We start from the raw sequence: 14,267 nt of genomic DNA on the forward strand, positions 1-14,267 counted from the left end.
GTGTACAGCCTGTTGTCCACATAGGTGGATATCTTACATTAATTATTTTAATCTGATTGTATATTATAGAGAATTAATGGTGTTGCATGTGTAAGTATATGTGAAATGTTATGTTTGTGTCTCATAGACTAGAGCTAACTCCATAAATACTTATTTTAGCATTTGCAAATAGTTTAACCTGGATCTAGCATTACCTGTAATAGCTCTGCCAGAAGGTTTTTCTGATTTGTCTGGCTACTCTGAATTACTGTACATGGACCAGAAATAAAGACATTCTCTGGCCTGACCTATGCAGGAGATCAGACTGATTATCACTGTCCATTCTGGCTTTTAAAATCTTCAGGCTCATTGTCTGGCCATGCATCTTGCAATTATAGCTAGAATGTATCTGTTCCTGAAGTTTACTAAGGGCTGGGCCAGAAAAGTGGCTCAGCCCATAAAATGCAGTGCCTGTTATAGGTGTTTGTAAATGCATATGAGCAGTTGAGAAAGCTGTTTAACCATGTAATACCTATGAAAAGTATATCTTTGATTTTTTAAACTTTTTTTTTCAGTTTAGAAACATTATTTTCCTCTGCTTCTTTTCCCTACCTAAACACCCATGCAGCCTCCCTTGTGTTGACCTTAGTGATCAAGTGCCTCTGTGGGGAGACTCATAACCTCATTCATCAACTGAAAGTAACACTGTAGCCCCAACCATATTCCTAAAAACACACACACCCCCCACCCATATCAAATTTCTGCTCCTAACTAGTGCAGCTGTAAAGAGACCTGATGGAAATTGTGGGGGAAAGGGAGAGGATGGAAGGACTTCACAGCTTTTCCAACAGTAGCACAATCTTAGATTAGCTTAAGTCAAACACGAAAACACACCCTGGGTGAAATATGTTGTATCATCAGAAAAAGAAGTGTCCTTATGTTCTTGGAGAAGTTTCCATTTTATAAAGGATTCTGTCTGTGCTGATGCTGCGTTTTTAGTTCACTGAATTAGTCAGTAGCTGGCGATGACCTCCCTTGATCTGTGGCAGAGTTCAGGCAAGGTTCGTGTGTTAGTGCCCGGTGTGAGTCGGCGGGATATGGTGTCACTGAGCACCAGTACCTGACCAAGCGTGAGCTCAAGTTCCACATCCAGAACTGCAGCCCAGTGCTGTTTGCAGCTCCACTGCAAGATTTCAAAGCAGGTGAATCCCAGGTGTTATTTTTTATGATCACCATTCTCTTTTGAATTAGGTTGTTATAAAAATTAACCGGGTTTTCTCCAGATCTAGGCATCCTATTCAGATACTTGAATAGAAGTATTCTGTGTCGGTGGATTGCTTTCAGTTATATGTCCTTTATTTTAGATTTCATTTCACGGCTGAGAAGCCAATCCAGAGATGAAAAAGAAAGAACCTATCTTCCTTTTCTGATCTGGTGAAAGAAAAAACACGGGAGAGGATGAGATCTACTCATTTTAATAACTTTTAAAAAAATGAGTTTAGATTTTCAAAGCCTTTAATGATGCAGTGGACAAAGAAGTACTAGGAGTTTGATACTTAACCAGATTAGGCACTTAATAATCTACAAAGCAACTGTTAGGTATTTCAGGAGCTAAATACCTTTGAAATCTAGCCTGTGGTGACTCAAAATCATTAATCATTTTAAGTGTAGTTAAAGTAACTATAATTACTACTGTCTTTACTAGGAAATAATTCAATTTAAAATGTGACTTATCTTTTTGTGCTTTCTTCCTTGGGTACTAAGCCCAAAATAGTGTTTTTTCTTTTAGTTAATAGAAAGCAGATCACAGGTTTTGTTTTGTACATTTTTTCACTAAATTGCGATTTCCATTGACATGTAGCTTGAGAGAAACCTTGAGTAACATTACCCTCTTCAACAGGAAGGTCATTTGCCTTTTTCCAACCTAAGCAGGGAGCTGTGTTAGACCTTATAGCTCTCAGAAAACCAAGATATTTTTTAGGTTAGTAAGAAGGGACAGACTCTGAAGGATATAAGAGACCAAATTACAAAGACTGCGTGTATACCTCACTTGGCCTCTGTGAGGATACTGGTGCTTGTATAGAGAAGCAGCAAGTTGGAGGATGCTGGAGCTCTATTAATTTATTGCCTGTGCCCAGATGGAAGAGTTGCTGTTGCAAAACCTTCACCACAGCAAGGGAGAGCACTTGCACAAGTGGTCATCACTTAAAAAGTACTATGTTGAGGGGGGGAAAAACCAGCAAAGTAAAACACTCTCTGAAATTCAGATCTCTCCTACCACAGGTTACTTCAAGAGGTGAAACAATACATCCTTATAAATAATGTTTTAATTAAAAAAAAAAAAGTTTTGCTTCCCTATACTTTAAAAAAAATATAGAAAAGGATTTTGCAAGTCAGAACAAGTGTTCTTAAAATAAGACCAGTGAGATTTTTCATTTAACCAAAGTGTTAACCTCCTATCTAGCCAGCATCTAGGCATGCCATTGTGTAAGTAAGAGTATTACACAGTAAACCCCGTATGTATCTCACCAGCGCTTGCCTGGGAGGGTTATACGGCAAGGGATTTCAAAACTACAGAAAACAAGACACTTTTCCTTCAACAACTGATTGGGATTGAGATGGTTTACTGGCATCAGTTCTTTGAAGAATGGAGAAAATTATTTTGGGTAGTAACAGGAGAGTGCTAAGGCAGAAGCTGTAACCAAAGGGTTGCCTGCACATAATGTGGAGGAACAGGAAGGAAAAATAACCATGAGAAACAGAAATTTTCGCTGTAAAATTATATGGCCTGATTTTTCCTGACACTACCTCACTGCAGTTGTTTATATAAAGTTGCTCTCAAACAGCCAGTGGTTTGAATCATGAAGATGTTTGCTGATAGCTATTTATGTTTACTTTGGATATACAGAAGTCTTTTCAAAAGGATGAAGGGCATGGTGATTGACAGCCTAGCTATTAAAGGTATCAAGTGAGCTAGTTCATGTGTATGCTCTGTTTATAAACTGCAGTCAGGGAAAGAAAAGTATTCTTTTTTGGTCTATCACCTGGCATGACTTCTTAGGTAATCATGATTTTTGAAGCATTACTTTTTCCCACCTTGAAACAAAAAAGAAGTTTTAAAAGTTGTAGATGTTATCCAGCTGAGTCATTAGGCCCCTTGGTCTAACTGGGGATAGCAGTAGTCTGAGCTACCTGAACCTGAACTTTGGATCTTTCTGTTAGCACTTCTGAGTAAAATGAGAAGAAAGCTCCTTATCCCGTAATGAGCCAGGGCTCTAGCTATGCCAAGCACTTCACTCACAGCAAAGGCCTGAGTCCTCCTCTGAAGGATGTAATCTTGTTTGAGATGGTATGTGGCAGTACGTGTCAGGGAAGTGGGGAAAGCTGATGCAGTGATACATACAACTTGATACTTCATCATCTGAAAGACTGGTAAAAACTGTTGTTAGTTATCTAAGGTCAGCTAATCCTGACGGTGCTCAGTTTCCCTGTTTCAGCTGGGTATTTCTTACGCAGGTGTTGCAAGAGGTAGCATTTTTTTGAATAATTCAGAGTGAATGCTGTATGCGTAAGACCCATCTGAGGGAACCGTGGAGGTGTTTACATTACACGGGCACGTGTGTGCCAGCTCAGAGCCGATGCCTGGCTGGTCTGATGGCCTCTCTCTGATAGCGGGCAGAGCACGATACCTGATAGGAAGGTGTAAGAGGCAGCAAATGTAGTACAGTCTGATCCCATGTCCATCTCATCTTGATACACAGTAGATGGAAGTTGGTTGAAACCCTTCCAACAGGTTTATTCTCATTTTATGAGAGAAGTAAAAAATCAACTTCTCTTCTAAGGTTGATGTTGCGAGTGGAGCAAAGGGACAGAAGTAGAAGGATACCTTTCTACAGAGTAATGAAAGCGTTGAGGTGTGAGTATCCAAATAGGTCAGTCAGAAAGGAAGAACTGTTAATAATTAAAGACAAAACTAGAGAATGGAAAGGAAAGTTTAAAAAAAGAACAAGTAAGCAAGTAGCTTATCACAAGAGCATCTTATTTAAAGCCAGGGAAAGCTTTAAGAACTGCTGTGGCAGAATTAAGAGAAAAAATATATCTGTAAATGTATTTGAGATTCAGGAAAACATTTGTGTTAAAAATCACATTGCAAGAAGTGCATACATTGAGATAAGAACTGTCTGAGGGGTGGACTAGTATTTGAGAGCAAATTGGAACTACTGCACTGAAAATTCCTCCTCCTACTTAGATAATCAATGAAAACATCATACACATGCAGCATGTTACAGGGAGGTGGAAATTTTTACTCGTGTGGAAAATGAGTATTTAGAACATCTCATTCTACAAGGGAAAGAAAATCAGGAAAGCCAAAGCATGTGACGTGGTTTGCATTTGTGTTACGGATGCCTTGGTTTTGGCATCAGCTCGCCCCTCCGAGTGGGTACAACCTCCTCCTTGTCTGCCTCCCTCTGCTTCCCCTCACCTCTCTGAAGAGTCAGGAGCTTTACCTTTTCCAAGGCAGGTTCCCAGCTGGCTGCCTCCTGCCTGCCTGGGGAAGGAGAGGAGAGGGGAGGTTGCCCTGGTTCCATGGCCCTGGGAGAAGCAGAAATCTGTGCCTGAACCTCAGGGTGTGCCTGCTCATGGTGAGCATGAGAATTAGGAGAAGAAAAGCTGGGAAGCGTTATGGTCTCAGTTATAGTAACATGCAGTAATTGTTAGCCACCCCTAAAGACCCTGTAAAAAGAAGCAGGTTGCTTTGAGCAACCTGATCTAGTGGAAGATGTCCCTGCCCACAGCAGCGGGGTTGGACTATATGATCTTTAGAGGTCCCTTCCAACGCAAATAATTCTATGATTCTATGAATAGTGATGGACATGCTCCAACCCTTCCCCTTCCTGGCTTCCACTTCTCTGCGCTCCCGCAGAGCTTGCTGTGAGGAGGGTAGAAGAGATGTAGCTGCATCGCAGAAGGGCAGTGGAAGAGGCCCTGATTACAACCTAATGACAGCGCTAAATTTTTGAGCATTTAGGGTTCAGTCTGTGTGTTGTGTAATGAAATTTCATAACTGGAGGAAAAGAGGGACAACCACAACCCCTGAGTTCCCTCTGTCTTAGGCTCTGTGTGACCTGGTACCAATCTCTTGGGCATAAGTTACCTAATGCAAATTATACAGTGTTCAGTTAGTAAATCTCATCTCTGAAACAAGCACCCAGAATTAGAGGCACCATCAATGGCTGTTTGGAAATTTCCTGCTATGAGGAAGTTCTGACTTGTCATGCTGGGACATTTGGAGAGTATACTGTGTAGTCATGTCTCTAAAATATAGATCAGGGTTTGTAACAAAACTGAGAAGGAAATAAGTTTATAGGATTCAAATAATGGAAAACAGCTTGCTTAGGGATGATGCTGGAAACTAAGGTGAAGAGCAGGAAGAAAATACTACTGAAGTTATTCTTCATGCCTGCTGATGCCTGTAGGCTGTGCTTGCAGGATGCAGGCTGCATTTTGACTTGCGCAGCAGTATTTCTTGTGTCAGCATTGCCTGAGTCCGTGCCCCAGTGGTAGCGGTGCAGATTTCAAATTGGCTTATAGGATGGTATATTTTTACCATGTGTATGGTAGGTCTGGGCAAATGAAATATGTTCCTGGTTGGCTGATGCTTCCAGAGACTGTTCAGCTAGGGAGAATCTCGGAGGTGAATGGCAGAGTCCTAGGAGGACATATCAGTTTGACAGCTCCAAAGCAAAGTCAAGGGAAGGATAGTAGTACTTTGAATGTTGAAGGCGTAATTCTAACATTAACTAATCAATCCTCTGCAAAATGCCTAGAAGTTAGTTATCATTTGTTATTTACAAATAAGTCACAAACCCCTTACAACCTATTTAATCACTCTTACAAATTCACTGAACAAGCTGAGGATGGGAGCTGGGTTATACATGAATCTACCATGTAGCTATTAAAATATTTTAATTTTATTCTATTAAATGCTATTTAATAGGGTCCCATTAAAATATTTTATATAATTGTACCGTAATTGCCTGATATCCTTTCTCCAGAAATACAGATGTATACTTCATTTCTATGCTTCTCTCTTCCGTTCTGACACAGTTTACAATGTGAATATATATTTCCTATGGATTATTTACTGTTCTACTGCTTCTGCTTGTTTTGCTTTTCATCACTAGGTGGCAATGTCTTAACAGTCAGTTACAAACACAAGGCAAAATAAAATGGTGCAGCAAGACTAGTGAGACATAAACTAAGGATTTCTGTTGCTTTATTTAGAGCTTATCACATTAAATTAGGTTTGATTGATGAAATCTTATTTTGTGCAGCGCTTTCTGTCATTCTGTGCTTTTAATTTGGACCCTAGCAAGATGTTTATTTGCCTTGTTATATCATGGCACTTTATAGGTACACAGAGTTCAGTTGATTTAGATAACAATTTCGATTTTCATTTTAACAGAGAACATTAGTAAAGCATGTGTACAAGCTACTTTCTTAATATTTGGCTTGAATTGTTTTGTGTTATGCAAACTGTAATAAGAAAAGCAAAAAAACCTTGTAAATCTTTTAATATAAGGGGAGAAGTGCATAAACTCAACAAATGCCAAGTCGAAGAAAATAAACTCACTACATATAAATACTGTGGTTTTTTCTGCTTAAATGTAAAAATATTATTTCTTTTTAATTGCTGGCTTACACGTGGATTTGTCACTTCACAGAGGAATTCCAGCCAGTAAGTCAGCTTCATGGGGGGCCCAATTTAAATTCCTCTATGCAAAGGCACATAGCATGGGGAATAAACAAGAGCAGTCAGAGGCGTGCGCATGCCTGCGGGGCTGTGATCTTATTGGCATCACGGGACGTGGTGGGATGGCTCTTGTGACTGGAGTGTTGGAATGGAAAGATACAGGCTCTCTAGGAAGGACACGCGGAGGAGACAAGGAAGGTGTGTTGCCCTCTATGTCAGTGACCAGCTGGAGTGCATGGAGCTCTGGCTGGGGATTGTTGAGGAACTGACTGAGAGCCTATGGGTCAGGATTAAAGGGAGGGCAGGGACAGGTGACATTGTAGTGGGGATCTGCTACAGGCCACCCAGCCAGGAAGGCGGAGGGGATGAGGCCCTCTATAGACAGATAGGAGCAGCCTCACATTCACAAGCCCTGGTCCTCATGGGGGACTTCAGCCACCCCGATACCTGTTGGAGGGACAACACAGCAGGGCATAAGCAATCCAGGATGTTCCTGGAACGCGTTGATGACCACTTCCTTCTCCAACTGATAGAGGAGCCAACGAGGAGAGGTGTTATGCTGGACCTTGTTCTCACCAACAAGGAGGGGCTGGTGGGGAACGTTAAGCTCAAGGGCAGCCTTGGCTGCAGTGGCCATGAAATGGTGGAGTTCAAGATCCTTAGGGCAGCGAGGAGGGCGCACAGCAAGCTCACTGCTCTGGTCTTCAGGAGAGCAGACTTTGTCCTCTTCAGGGATCTGCTTGGTAGAGTACCATGGGATAAAGCCCTGGAGGGAAGAGGAGCCCAAGGAAGCTGGTTGATATTCAAGAATTACCTCCTCCAAGCTCAGGAGCGATGTGTCCCAACAAAGAGGAAGTCAGGCAAAAACTCCAGGAGGCCTGCGTGGATGAACAAGGAGCTCCTGGACAAACCCAAACACAGAAAGGAACCCTCAAGGGTTGGCATTGGGACCGGCGCTGTTTAACGTCTTTGTCAGTGACATGGACAGTGGGATTGAGCGCGCTCTCAGCACGTTTGCTGACAACACCAAGCTGTGTGGTGCAGTCAACACGCTGGAGGGAAGGGATGCCATCCAGAGGGACCTTGACAGGCTTGAGAGGTGGGCCTGTGCGAACCTCATGAAGTTCAACAAGGCCAAGTGCGAGGTCCTGCACATGAGTGAGGGCAATCCCAAGCACAAATACAGGCTGGGCAGAGAATGGATTGAGAGCAGCCCTGAGGAGAAGGGATTAGGGGTGTTGGTTGACAAGAAGCTCAACATGACCCGGCAATGTGCGTTTTCAGCCCAGAAAGCCAACTGTATCCGGGGCTGCATCAAAAGAAGCATGACCAGCAGGTCGAGGGAGGAGATTCTGCCCCTCTGCTCTCCTGAGACCCCACCTAGAGTAGTGCATCCAGCTCTGGGTCCCCCACCATAAGAAGAACATGAACCTGCTAGAACAAGTCCAGAGGAGGGCCACGAAGATGATCAAGGGGCTGGAGCACCCCCCCTATGAGGACAGGCTGAGAGATTTGGGGTTGTTCAGGCTGGAGCAGAGAAGGCTCCAGGGAGACCTTACAGCAGCCTTCCGGTACCTAACGGGGGCCTACAAGAAAGCTGGAGAGGGACTTTTTACAAGGGCAGGTAGTGATGGGACAAGGGGTAATGGCTTTAAACTGAGGGAGGGTAGATTTAGATTAGATGTAAGGAAGAAGTTCTTCACTGTGAGGGTGGTGAGGCACTGGCACAGGTTGCCCAGAGAGGTTGTGGATGTCCCATCCCTGGCAGTGTTCAAGGCCACGTTGGATGGGGCTTGGAGCAACCTGGTCTAGTGGAAGGTGTCCCTGCCCATGGCGGGGGGGTTGGAACTAGGTGATCTTTAAGGTCCCTTCCAACCCAAACCATTCTATGATTCTGTGATTCTATGAAATAATACAAAGACATGTCATTTTTTTCATTGTTTCTTTTTTTTTCCTTCTGAAACCAAAGGGAGCAAATCAGACACTTCAACATAGGTGTCTAGGATAAAGCCTCCAGCTGCTTCAGAAAACTGTGGATCTAACGTAGGTCTTATGTCATATCTGCCAGTCTCTGTGAATAGCTTACATACCTTAGGGTATCTGTAATCACACTAGACACCTATGTTTAGGCACCTGAATACCACTTGACTATGACCAGTATCTATGTGAAAGCTAGCACGGTCTTTCAAGAGTAGATCATAAAGAGGTTCCAAGTAGTTTTATTGAAGAAGGGAATGTGAAATCATGAATGCAATGCAGCATATCCCAGGATGTGATAATATAACATATCCTTTTTGTTTTCATCTCTTAGGTGTGTTCTGCACTGGAATCAAATTGATCTGGGAATCATTCTTTGTAGGGTTGCTTTATTTTGCCCAAAAGAACTAGATTGTATCAAAACTACAGAGACCCTAATAAGCAGCCCTTACTTGTTGCTTTGGGGAAAAACTCCAGACAGCCAAACTTTTATACAAGCTGTACCAGTGTAAATCCAAGCTGATTACGTGGAAATCAGAGACATGGGTATAATTCAGCATACAGCACTATCTGGCTAAAAGGATGTAGCCTTTGACCCAAATTAAGGAGGAAAACCTATATGACTTAGTGAAGCCATAGAAAATAAAAAGCTATGTTAAAACTTCCAGCAGTTCAGTAAAGTTATTTTTGGCTTTGGCATCTGTGTCCACATCACCACCTGGAAGCTGTGGAGAGCTGGGCAGGAGCAGAATGATTGACATCTAGCAAAGGTAGAAGCAAGGTATTAAGCACAAGCTGGGTAAATAAACAGTTGTGTTTTGCTTAAGTTTTTTGCTAGGTTAGGGCTGAAGTGCTCCTGTCTTGCAGGATGACACTGTAGGAGAGACTGAGTTATAAAGATGTATCACTGCAGGCCAAGGAGAGGCTTTGTACTGTTAGCAGATATTTGTGCACTCATAAATACAATCACTGTGGTTTATTGATGGAGTTTGAATAAGAGTCCTTAGAGATCAAAAATATAATAACTTGCTACATAAGTTAAAAGGCTCATTCTGTTAGCAACAAGTACGGTACACGCTCTTCTACTTATTGGTTTCTGCAACTAGAAGACAATCAGTGTGTGAGCACTAGGAAGGAAATTACGTGTACAAAATTTGCATCTATAGTTTATACTTGTTTTGTTACTGTTGGCATCTCTTGGAGGCCTTCAGCTACTCTTTGCATTTAGCCTCAGATTCTGAAGAGTTCAGACTGCAAAATCCAAATAGATCCTTTCATACCAATCTAGAATGAGCCTTGAAATGACTCTGCTATGTTCATATCTCCATGTGCTTTTTTTAAGGATTCCTGCAAACACTGCTCAGAACGTAGAGGACTAAACTGCCTATATGACTGTTATAAATAGTCACTAAAAGTGTAAACAATATGAGTACCTATGCTAGTAAATGTTAAGAATGTAAATAAAGTACCCAATTTATGAAAGTAGTTCCCCTAATTATCATGTGTAGACAGTGAAGAGAAATGGTCTGCTTCGGAAAATAATTGTGCTCTGTACTGGAACTCTTGGGAACTCTTGAGTCATGCTGAAGGCTCTCACCTCCCAGCGTAGGCATCTAAGCTGGATGCCTCAAGATAGATAATCTGAATGCCTCCAGTGGTATGTATTTTTGTTATTCTTTTTCTTTTACTGAGTGAAAGTTTTGGAGTCTATTTTTCAGATGTTTTGCAATGAAAATAGCTGTTCATGCAGTGTTCTGCTCATGAGAACACTTCTGGCCATGCTGACGAACAGCTTCTCCCAACTTTTTTTTTTCCAAAGTTGGGGCGTGGAAACTCCACAGACTTTGTTCAGCCAGAGGAGGGTATGAGCCAGGTACCCAAGGCTCCTGGATATGTACTACCTCTGACCTGAGAAAGCAGATGAGAGAACAGAAGGTGCACTGCATGTCACGAATGTGGAGTTTGAGTTACATACAAATGTTTATAGTTGAAACAGTTCTTCTGTTATCATGGTAATCAGCAGGTGCTTCATGATGGTAGACCTATGAAAAGCCTTACATTATAGATCTATGATTTCTTATGGTGAAAAAAATGTTACATTGTCATTAATTTATCATAAGCTCCCATGTAGTAATATCTTAAAAAGAAGCCCACTGTATTTGTAAATATGTCAGACTGTAATATCCATCATCAGAAAGCTTACTTACACTGACAGATTTTGTATGCTTATGCCTGTCTATCTTTCACAACCTGGAATACGTAATTAAATTCTAAATATCATAAAGTCAGCGAGAATTAAAATGGAAGCTGTATAACTTCAGAACTTTTTAGTCTTGTCAGCCTCCCTAAAATAAGTTCAGAGCACTATATTAGAAGGCTGCTGTTTCTGCCATTTCATTGTGTTATACCTGTTTTAGGAGTGTTTCCAAAATGTGAGGAAAACCATGATCTTATCTGGAGGATGTCCTATTTGATCAGATTTAGACTGGCAAATATTTAAATGAAGTTTAGCACTTAAAAGTTTTTTTTAATATTTTATGATTATTTAATGATAGAAATCAGTAAGATTTTCAGTGGCTATACTTTTTATTTTAAAGAAGCTGTTAGATCAAAAGTTAAATTTGGGGGCATTTATGTTCTGGGTAGTACTTTCTAAAGCAGAACTGATAATAGAGGAGTATCAGCCCTGAAGTAAATTTTAACAATAGTACTGAATACTGCACTGCGAATGCCTGTATTAAAGTAGTGGGGCAATTTTTCCTCTTGTAGGTCATTACACTGCTTTGTGGACTGAAAGCAGTTTCTTAGCCTGTACCTCTCCTTAGTACAATTGCGAGATCAGGAAGCACAATGTAAAATTTGTATTTTGTATGAACTCTGTCATAGGATGCTAAGACTGGTGGCATTTTTCTTTAATATGCTTTGTTTTAAGACATCCATTAAGTTGTTCAATATTGTAGTACAACAGCATATTGTCAGTGGAAGTGCACGATAGGTAAACATCTTCTTCAGAAAGAATACTAAAAGGTCAAAGCAGTAAGGTTCTGCATTGTATATTAATGTTGTGATGCAATGTTAAAAAAAGACTACTATACGTGAAATGGAATTACTTTGGCTCTATGTCGCTTGGGAGAAAGTCAGTAAAAAAGATGCTAGGGGATCTGCCACTCCTAGAGAGAAGGCTGAAGTTAGCTATAGCCTTTTTAACATTAGTCCACAGGGAAGCGCAAGTAGGCATTGGGTGATACTTTAACATCCCAGACACAAACTCTACTTACAGCAGTCAAATCCAGATATCCTTGGGTGTGATAGCCCATTTTTTTCTTCGCCAAATGATCACAAAGCCAAGAAGAGATTGTGCTGGTTAGACTTGATAACTGGTGAAGACTAAGAAGGACAAATGACAGAACATTATTAGATCATGTTCATACAAGCTGATTTGGGATAAGCAAGGATAGGCCTGCAGTTTTGAAAAGACAAACTATGAGAAATAAAAGGAACTGGTTAGTGACAGGGAAGAAATCGAGTACTCGCCTATGGGGGATGTCTGAAATTTCTTTAACTTGAAAGCACCAAAACCAACCAACCAACAAAACCTTGAACTTTTCCTTCTGCCTGGGAGGGAAACATGAGACTCTCGGGAGCATCCCACGGGGTCCCACCAGTCACCCATCTCACCTGGTATTCTCCTCCCAACAGCAGCGATAGAAAACGCTGTTGGGAAGAGTGCACACAGGCGTAGCCAATTCCTGCAGCCCATCCCTCTCATATACATCCCAGTACCTGCATTGCTGTATTGGGATGTTAGAGGGGAGTACTTTCCTACCTGGTCCTTTTAGCATCCTTTATAGACCTGAATCTGTGTTTATTATCAGCATTTTGAAGCTGCTAATACTGTCTACCTCCACGACCTCCAGTAGCAACAAGTTCCAGAAGCTCACAAGTTTTCTGAAGAAACACTTTCTTTTGTTTGTTTTAAACTGGTGTCCCAGACATTTCATTGAATGTTCCACCATTCCTACAGAAAAGGACTGCGGAGTTATTGGAAGAGTCCCCATTTCATTGTTAGTGAAGACAGTTGTGGCTTGGAGGTTAGAGGGTGTCAGTTTAAAGTCAGCACTATCAAAAGTTCAGCTGGGTAAGGATATGTGAAGGAATTAAAAGCAAATGGTTAAACGTCCTTGGTCGTTTACAATTTTGAAACAAGAACATCAATTTCAAAGGGTCCAGTATCCAGTGAGGATGAGTGGTAGAGTAAGAATAAGGTAACACCACTAACTGAATGCCTTGCCTTTATTTTCCATAAGGATGAGGCCTTGTAGAGGCACAGAAGTAGGAGGAATAATACAAACAAAACAAAAAATCAGTTATGAGGTAGAAAAAAACCTTGAAGATCTTCACATTCACATTACAAAACCAGATAAATTCCCATTCATAATAACGGAAGAGTGGGCATATGAAGTTGCAGCTCAGGTAATAAAATTTTTGTTGAATCTATCAAAAGAGAGATTCTGCCTTGTAAATCACAGAATTTATGAGGCGAAAATTATCTATATCAACAGAGAGGCTGCTTGACCTCAGCTACCCTGAAGGCTTTGAAAAAAAAAATTTGGTGGGAGATTATATTTAAGGGTGTGGATTTAATTGAAAATTGGATAAAATCCAACACAGATTTAGGAAAGACAACTATTTGCAAATTAACATTATAATTTTATTTTCAACAAAAGAATTGTGCTAAAATTAATATATCAGTCATCTTCAGAAAAGCATTTGATGTGGCACCACGGGGGAAATTATTACTTAAATCCTTGAACGTAAGAATTAATGCAGCATTTGTGAGGATGGATAAGGACTTCCAAACCTACCTGGCATTGTCTCTGCTGAAAAATCAATTAGTGGGATGGTAGGAAGTCATCAGTCCTAGATCTTGGGACTTGCCATATTTGGTATTAAATTTAACTTTAACTGTAAAAAGTTGGGAGTGTGCCGGTTAAAATGTGATGGTATGATGAGGAGACGTTGTGGGGGGACAGGGTCAGGGAGGTCTCACAAAAGAAGTTGGGCGCCCGGGCTGACAGCAGTGGGATGATATTTAACAGTATAGGGAGGAAGAGCTGATCAGATCTCTTTGATAGCTGCTGAGATCAAACCTGAGATACTCTGAACATTTCTGATAGTCCATGGTCACGAAAGGGTGTAAACTGGCTTTGAGTAAACTTCATTTAGGAGTTGAAAGAAGGTTTATAAAGTGAGTTTCCACAACAACCTTCCATTATTGGGGACACAAAACCTTATCTCTAGATGAGGTGTGTTTACAGAAGACATTTAGCATATTTTCAGTGAGAACCACAGGAGTTTGGTTTCAATGACCTTTGTGTTCCTCAGTTTCCAATCCAAACATCAAATATTCTGCATACTGAAACTAAAAATAACATGCAAATGTAATTGCTGACAAAGTTTTTAGAAGCAGCAGCAGCAGACAAGCTCTATTTTGGCTCAGATACTGTAATTATGAGATACTGCAGGAAATTTATTCCACTAAGTGAGAAAAGTGCTG

The sequence above is a fragment of the Haliaeetus leucocephalus genome, unplaced genomic scaffold (genome assembly GCF_000737465.1).
Source record: "Haliaeetus leucocephalus isolate CR32 unplaced genomic scaffold, Haliaeetus_leucocephalus-4.0 Scaffold351, whole genome shotgun sequence".
Taxonomy (NCBI): Eukaryota; Metazoa; Chordata; class Aves; order Accipitriformes; family Accipitridae; genus Haliaeetus; species Haliaeetus leucocephalus.